Raw genomic sequence first — 6,678 nt, 5'->3', positions numbered from 1 at the left:
TGGAAAATCGCTGTGTTCAGTACCAAAAAGCTTTCAAAAGAAATAAATATTACATATCAGTGAGATCTACAGTACACCATCACACAGCAGTGTGTTTAGCAGAAATTCTAAAAAGAGGGTTATTCACTAGAGTATGCCTGCTAGTGAGATACACACCGCTCCATCATCGAAATTTATTTTTCTGGGGAAATTAACCTAATTTGTGCCACATCTGTGTGCATGCTCAATCCAGAAACGTTATATACAATATTCCAGCCTAGAATCATTTCTATTTGGGACAAATTTCACTAGTTTGGGTCACATCTGTGTCTGCATTTAGGCCGCAACCATATATACAGTAATTCAGCATAGATTTATTTGTATTTAGGACAAATTTCACTAGTTTTGGTCACATCTGTGCGTGAATTTAGTCCGCAACCATATATACAGTTATTCACCAGAGAATTATTTCTATTTGTGACAAATTTCACTGGTTTTGGTCACATCTGTGCGTGAATTTAGGCTGCAACCATATATACAATAGTTCAGCAGAGAATTATTTCTATTTGGGACCAATTTCAGTATTTTGGGTCTCATGTGTGTGTAAATTTAGTCCGCAACCATATATACAGTAGTTCAGCAGAGAATTATTTCTATTTGGGACAAATTTCAATACTTTTCGGCACATCTGTGTCTGCGTTTAGGCCGCAACCATATATACAGTAATCCAGCATAGATTTATTTCTATTTGGGACAAATTTCACTAGTTTGGGTGACTTCTGTGCCTGAATTGAGGCCGCAACCATATATACAGTTAGTCACCAGAGAATTATTTCTACTTGGGACAAATTTCACTGGCTTTGGCCTCATGCACACCACCGTTTTTTTTTAAGGTCAGCAAAAACGGGGTCCGTAGGTCCGTGATCCGTGTCCGTTTTTTCTTCCGTGGGTCTTCCTTGATTATTGGAGGATCCACGGACATTAAGAAAAAGTCGTTTTGGTGTCCGCCTGGCCGTGCGGAGCCAAACGGATCCGTCCTGACTTACAATGCAAGTCAATGGGGACGGATCCGTTTGACGTTGACACAATATGGTGCAATTGCAAACGGATCCGTCCCCCATTGACTTTCAATGTAAAGTCAGGAGTTAATATACCATAGTTTTCTCCAATCCGATGGTATATTTTAACTTGAAACGTCCCCATCACCATGGGAACGCCTCTATGTTAGAATATACCATCGGATTTGAGTTAGATCGTCAAAACTCAGATCCGACAGTATATTCTAACACAGAGGTGTTCCCATATTGATGGGGACGCTTCAAGTTAGAATATACTAACAACTGTGTACATGACTGCCCCCTGCTGCCTGGCAGCACCCGATCTCTTACAGGGGGCTGTGATCAGCACAATTAACCCCTCAGGTGCCGCACCTGAGGGGTTAATTGTGCGTATCATAGCCCCCTGTAAGAGATCAGGTGCTGCCAGGCAGGAGGGGGCAGACCCCCCTCCCCTGTATTTAACTCATTGGTGGCCAGTGCGGCCCCCTCCCTCCCCTGTATTTAACTCATTGGTGGCCAGTGCGGCCCCCCTCCCTCTCCCTAATTAAAATCACCCCCCCATCATTGGTGGCCAGTGCGGCCTCCCCTCCCCCCTAATTAAAATCACCTTCCCCCATCATTGGTGGCAGCGGAGAGTTTCGATCGGAGTCCCAGTTTAATCGCTGGGGCTCCGATCGGTAACCATGGCAACCAGGATGCTACTGCAGTCCTGGTTGCCATGGTTCTTAGCAATTTTAGAAGCATTATACTTACCTTCGCTGTCTGTGACCGGCCGGGCTCTCCTCCTACTGGTAAGTGAAAGGTCTGTGCGGCGCATTGCCTATAGCACAAACCTGTCACTTACCAGTAGGAGGAGCGCCCGGCCGCTCACAGACATCGCAGGTAAGTCACAGTAGTTCAGCAGAGAATTATTTCTATTTGGGACAAATTTCACTAGTTTTGGGCACATCTGTGTCTGCGTTTAGGCCGCAACCATATATACAGTAGTGTTCAGCAGAGAATTATTTCTATTTGGGACAAATGTAACAGTTTTGTGCCAAATATTCTGTCCATGTACTGTGGATTCATGTGACAAATACTCTATCACATTTGAAAAGAATGTCTGTTGCGCCAATCTAAATAATCTGTGCATAATCTAGTGTCCATATTCTGTTCATTACTGGGGCATATACTGAGTCAAATAAAAAATTGACAAAATAAATAATCTGTTCAAAATCTAGTGTCCATAGCGCGTGGCTCTCTGTTTAAAATACAGTACCACATGTGAAAACAGTGTATTTTTGTGAGAAGTAAAATATTTGTGCCACATCTATTGTGCATTTCATACATATTACTAACATATACTGTACTTCATCCGCAGACAGTGTATGGTAGTCTGTGACATTATCAGAGCTACATCCCCTGTGTAAAGTATGCGCATCCAAAATACCTGTTTTAATTGATTGGCGCGTACACGTACTGTCATGGATGAGATTTGCAGATAGCTGGAACTTATAAATAAATGAGCGACTGGCTTGATACCAAACTAAGGAGCTATTAGGTGAGCCCTATAAAACCCTAAGAGCTCTCCCTGACTGCTATGCACATACAAGGGTCTGGATGGTAGACAATTGCATGCCCTTGTACCTATGCCTGTGTGACACCTGAAAAACCCTATAATAGTGAGGGGACACGACCACCGGCTCCCTGCATTTAATACGGAGGGATTCAGGGTCACCTAGAATCAAGCCAGCAAGCAAACACAATAAAGTAAAGGACTTATCTGAGCAAACAGCAGACGCAGCCTCCAGCAGTGAACACTTCATCCAGTAAGTAGTATAAACCGCAAAGGGAGGCAGTATGGGAGGGAATATAAAGGAAGACGATTATGTCTAAATAAGTGACACCTGGAAGAAGGAAAGGAGATGAGAAAGTGAAACCAAAACAAAGAACATCATACAAGAGGTAGAGAAGAACGTCTGCCAGACCTTCTCACAGAAGTGGCGGTGACAGTACCTCTCCCTCTACGGGTGGACTCCGGACACTCAGAGCCCACCTTTTCAAGATGAGACCTATGGAAAGCCCTGATGAGACAAATGGCCTTAATGTCTGCCACTTGGACCCACATCCTCTCCTCAGGACCATAACCCTCCCAATGAACGAGGTACTGGAGAGAACCGCGGATAATGCGAGAATCCACAATCCTAGAGACCTGAAATTCAAGATTACCATCAACAATAATCGGAGGAAGAGGCAAAGAGGAGGGTACAGTGGGTTGGACATAAGGTTTTAATAGGGACTTGTGAAAAACATTATGGATCTTCCAAGTCTGAGGAAGATCAAGACGGAAGGCAACAGGATTGATGACGGACAAGATCTTGTAAGGCCCAATAAACTTAGGACCCAACTTCCAGGAGGGAACCTTCAGTTTGATATTCTTTGTGAACAACCACGCCAGATCACCCACATTCAGGTCCGGACCAGGCACACGTCTCTTATCCGCCACACGCTTATATCTCTCACTCATCCTCTTCAGATTACCCTGAATCTTTTGCCAAATAAATGACAAAGACGAGGAAAATCTTTCCTCATCAGGTAAACCAGAAGACCCCTCTCCAGAGAATGTCCCAAACTGCGGATGAAACCCATATGCACCAAATAATTGTGACTTATCAGAGGACTCCTGGCGACTGGTATTTAAAGCAAACTCAGCAAGGGACAAAAAAGAATACCAATCCTCCTGATTCTCCGCCACAAAACAGCGCAGATATGTCTCCAGATTCTGATTGACACGTTCGGTCTGACCATTCGACTGCGGGTGAAAAGCAGAAGAGAACGACAACTGAACCCCCAAGCGAGAACAGAAGGCCTTCCAGAATCTGGAAACAAATTGCGTGCCCCTATCAGAAACGATGTCTGAAGGGATGCCATGCAATTTAACAATATGATCAACAAACGCTTGCGCCAGCGTCTTAGCACTGGGTAACCCAGGAAATGGAATGAAATGTGCCTCGTTCCCCGAGGAACAAGGCAGGTCCGTAATGAAGTCCATGGACAGATGCGTCCAAGGACGGGAAGGAATGGGTAACGGGAGGAGAGAACCCGATGGCCGTGAATGAGGGACCTTGGCACAAGCGCAGGTCTCGCAGGCTGCCACAAAACCCTCAACCGTCTTACGAAGAGCCGGCCACCAGAATCTCCAAGTAATGAGATCCAATGTGGCTCTACTCCCCTGGGTGCCCAGCAAGGACAGTATCGTGGTGCTCCTTAAAAACCTTGTGTCGTAAAGCGAGAGGCACAAACAACCTCCCAGGAGGAAAAAGATCAGAAGCCTCTGCCTGGGCTGCCTGAACCTCTGCCTCCAAATCAGGATAAAGAGCAGAGACGACCAACCCTTCAGCCAAAATGGGACCCGGGTCTTCAAAGTTCCCCCCTCCCGGAAAACAACGTGACAGGGCATCCGCCTTCACATTTTTAACCCCAGGGCGGAATGTAACCACAAAATTAAACCTAGAAAAGAACAAAGACCATCTGGCCTGTCTCGGGTTCAGACGCTTGGCCGATTCCAAGTAGGTCAGATTCTTATGGTTGGTAAACACGGTAATAGGGTGTCTGGCTCCATCTAACCAATGGCGCCATTCCTCAAAAGCTAATTTGATGGCCAACAACTCCCTATCTCCCACATCGTAATTTTTCTCTGCAGATGATAGTTTCCTTGAGAAAAAGGCACACGGTCGCCATTTGGCAGGAGAGGGACCCTGAGACAAGACCGCACCCACACCCACCTCAGAAGCATCCACCTCAACAATAAAAGGTAGAGAGACATCAGGTTGTACCAAAATGGGAGCGGAAGCAAAACTCTCTTTAATAGTAGAAAAGGCTTTAAGCGCATCTACCGACCATGAGGAGAAATCCACCCTCTTTTTAGTCATATCAGTGAGTGGCTTAACAACAGAGGAATAATTCAAAATGAACTTTCTGTAATAATTGACAAAACCCAAAAACCGCATCAGCGCCTTCTGATTCTCAGGAAGCTCCCAATCAAGCACAGGCGGACCTTCTCAGGGTCAATCCGAAAACCAGAAGCGGAGAGAAGAAAACCAAGAAATTGAATCTCCGGAACCGCAAACACACATTTTTCCAGATTAGCGTACAATTTATTCTCCCGCAGAATCAGCAAGATCTGACATAGGTGGTCCCGATGAGTCTTGAAATCAGGAGAAAAAAATCAAAATGTCATCTAGATACACCAGTACAAATTTCCCCATTAAATGATAAAAAATGCTGTTCACAAAATGTTGGAAGACGGCCGGAGCATTCATCAAACCAAATTTTCGAAATGACCCTCAGGGGTATTGAAGGCCGTCTTTCATTTGTCCCCTTGCCTGACCCTGACTAGGTTGTATGCCCCTCTTAAATCCAACTTAGAAAAAACTTTAGCCCCAACAATCTGGTTAAACAGGTCCGGTATCAAAGGATGCGGATATGGGTCACGAATCGTGATACGGTTCAGCTCCCTGAAATCCAGACAAGGTCTTAAAGAAGCATCTTTTTTCTTAACAAAAGAAAAAACTGCGCAACAGGTGACTTCGAGGGTCAGATGTGTCCCTTTCTCAGGCTCTCAGAGATATAAGTACGCATAGCGACCCTTTCAGGTTGGGAGAGATTGTAGACGTGATTTTGGCAGCTTGGCGCCTGGGATGAGATTAATAGGGCAGTCGTACTCCCGGTGAGGGGGCAACTCCTGGACGCCACTCTCGAAAAACACATCCAAAAATTCAGAGAGAAAAGATTGCACAGTCTTGGTAGAAACCTCTGAAAGAGATGTCGTGAGGCAATTCTCTCTGCAAAACTCACTCCAACCATTTATTTGCCTTGCTTGCCAATCAATGGTGGGATTATGTTTAGTGAGCCAGGGTAGCCCCAACACTAGAGGAGTAGGTAATCCGTTTAAGACGAAACATGACATATCATCAACATGAGCATCACCCACAGTCAAACGGATATTGTGAACTATGCCCCTAACGATCTTTGGGAAAGTGGAGCGGAATTGATAGCAAAAACAGGTATATCCTTTTCCAAAGTGAATACCTGGAAACCATGCGTTGTTGCAAATTGATTATCAATGAGATTGTCAGCTGCTCCACTATCTACAAAAATCTCACAAACAATGTTCTTGCTGTCTAGCGCCACCCTGGCAGGTAGGAGAAAACGGGAACTACAAGCAAACGGCAAACCTTCAATTTCCGCATCAACCTTGCCAATAGTAGCAAATTGAAAAATGAGGTTTTTTTTTGTTTTGTTTTGTTTTTATTACCCTCAGAAAACTTCATGTATCTCCTAGAGGGGCAAACATTAGCTAAATGATTTATACCCCCACAGCAGAAACAAACCCTCTGAGAGCTGAATCCTCTACTTTCAGAGGCAAGCAAACCCAGCTGCATGGCCTCCTCCTCAGAGGGGATTGAGACAGACTGAGACCCCTGCGCACTGAATGAGATAGCCCCACTGTCCTTGGGCTGAATATGACAGGAAAAAGTAGTCTCCTCTCTCTCTCTCTAAGACGCCTGTCAATACGAACAGATAGAGACATGGCTGACTCTAAGGACGCTGGTCTCTCATGAAAAGCAAATGCATCTTTCAATCTTTCCGAAAGACCATG

This window comes from Bufo bufo, chromosome 2, assembly GCF_905171765.1.
Source record: "Bufo bufo chromosome 2, aBufBuf1.1, whole genome shotgun sequence".
NCBI classification, from domain to species: Eukaryota; Metazoa; Chordata; class Amphibia; order Anura; family Bufonidae; genus Bufo; species Bufo bufo.
This window is presented reverse-complemented; position numbering follows the sequence as displayed.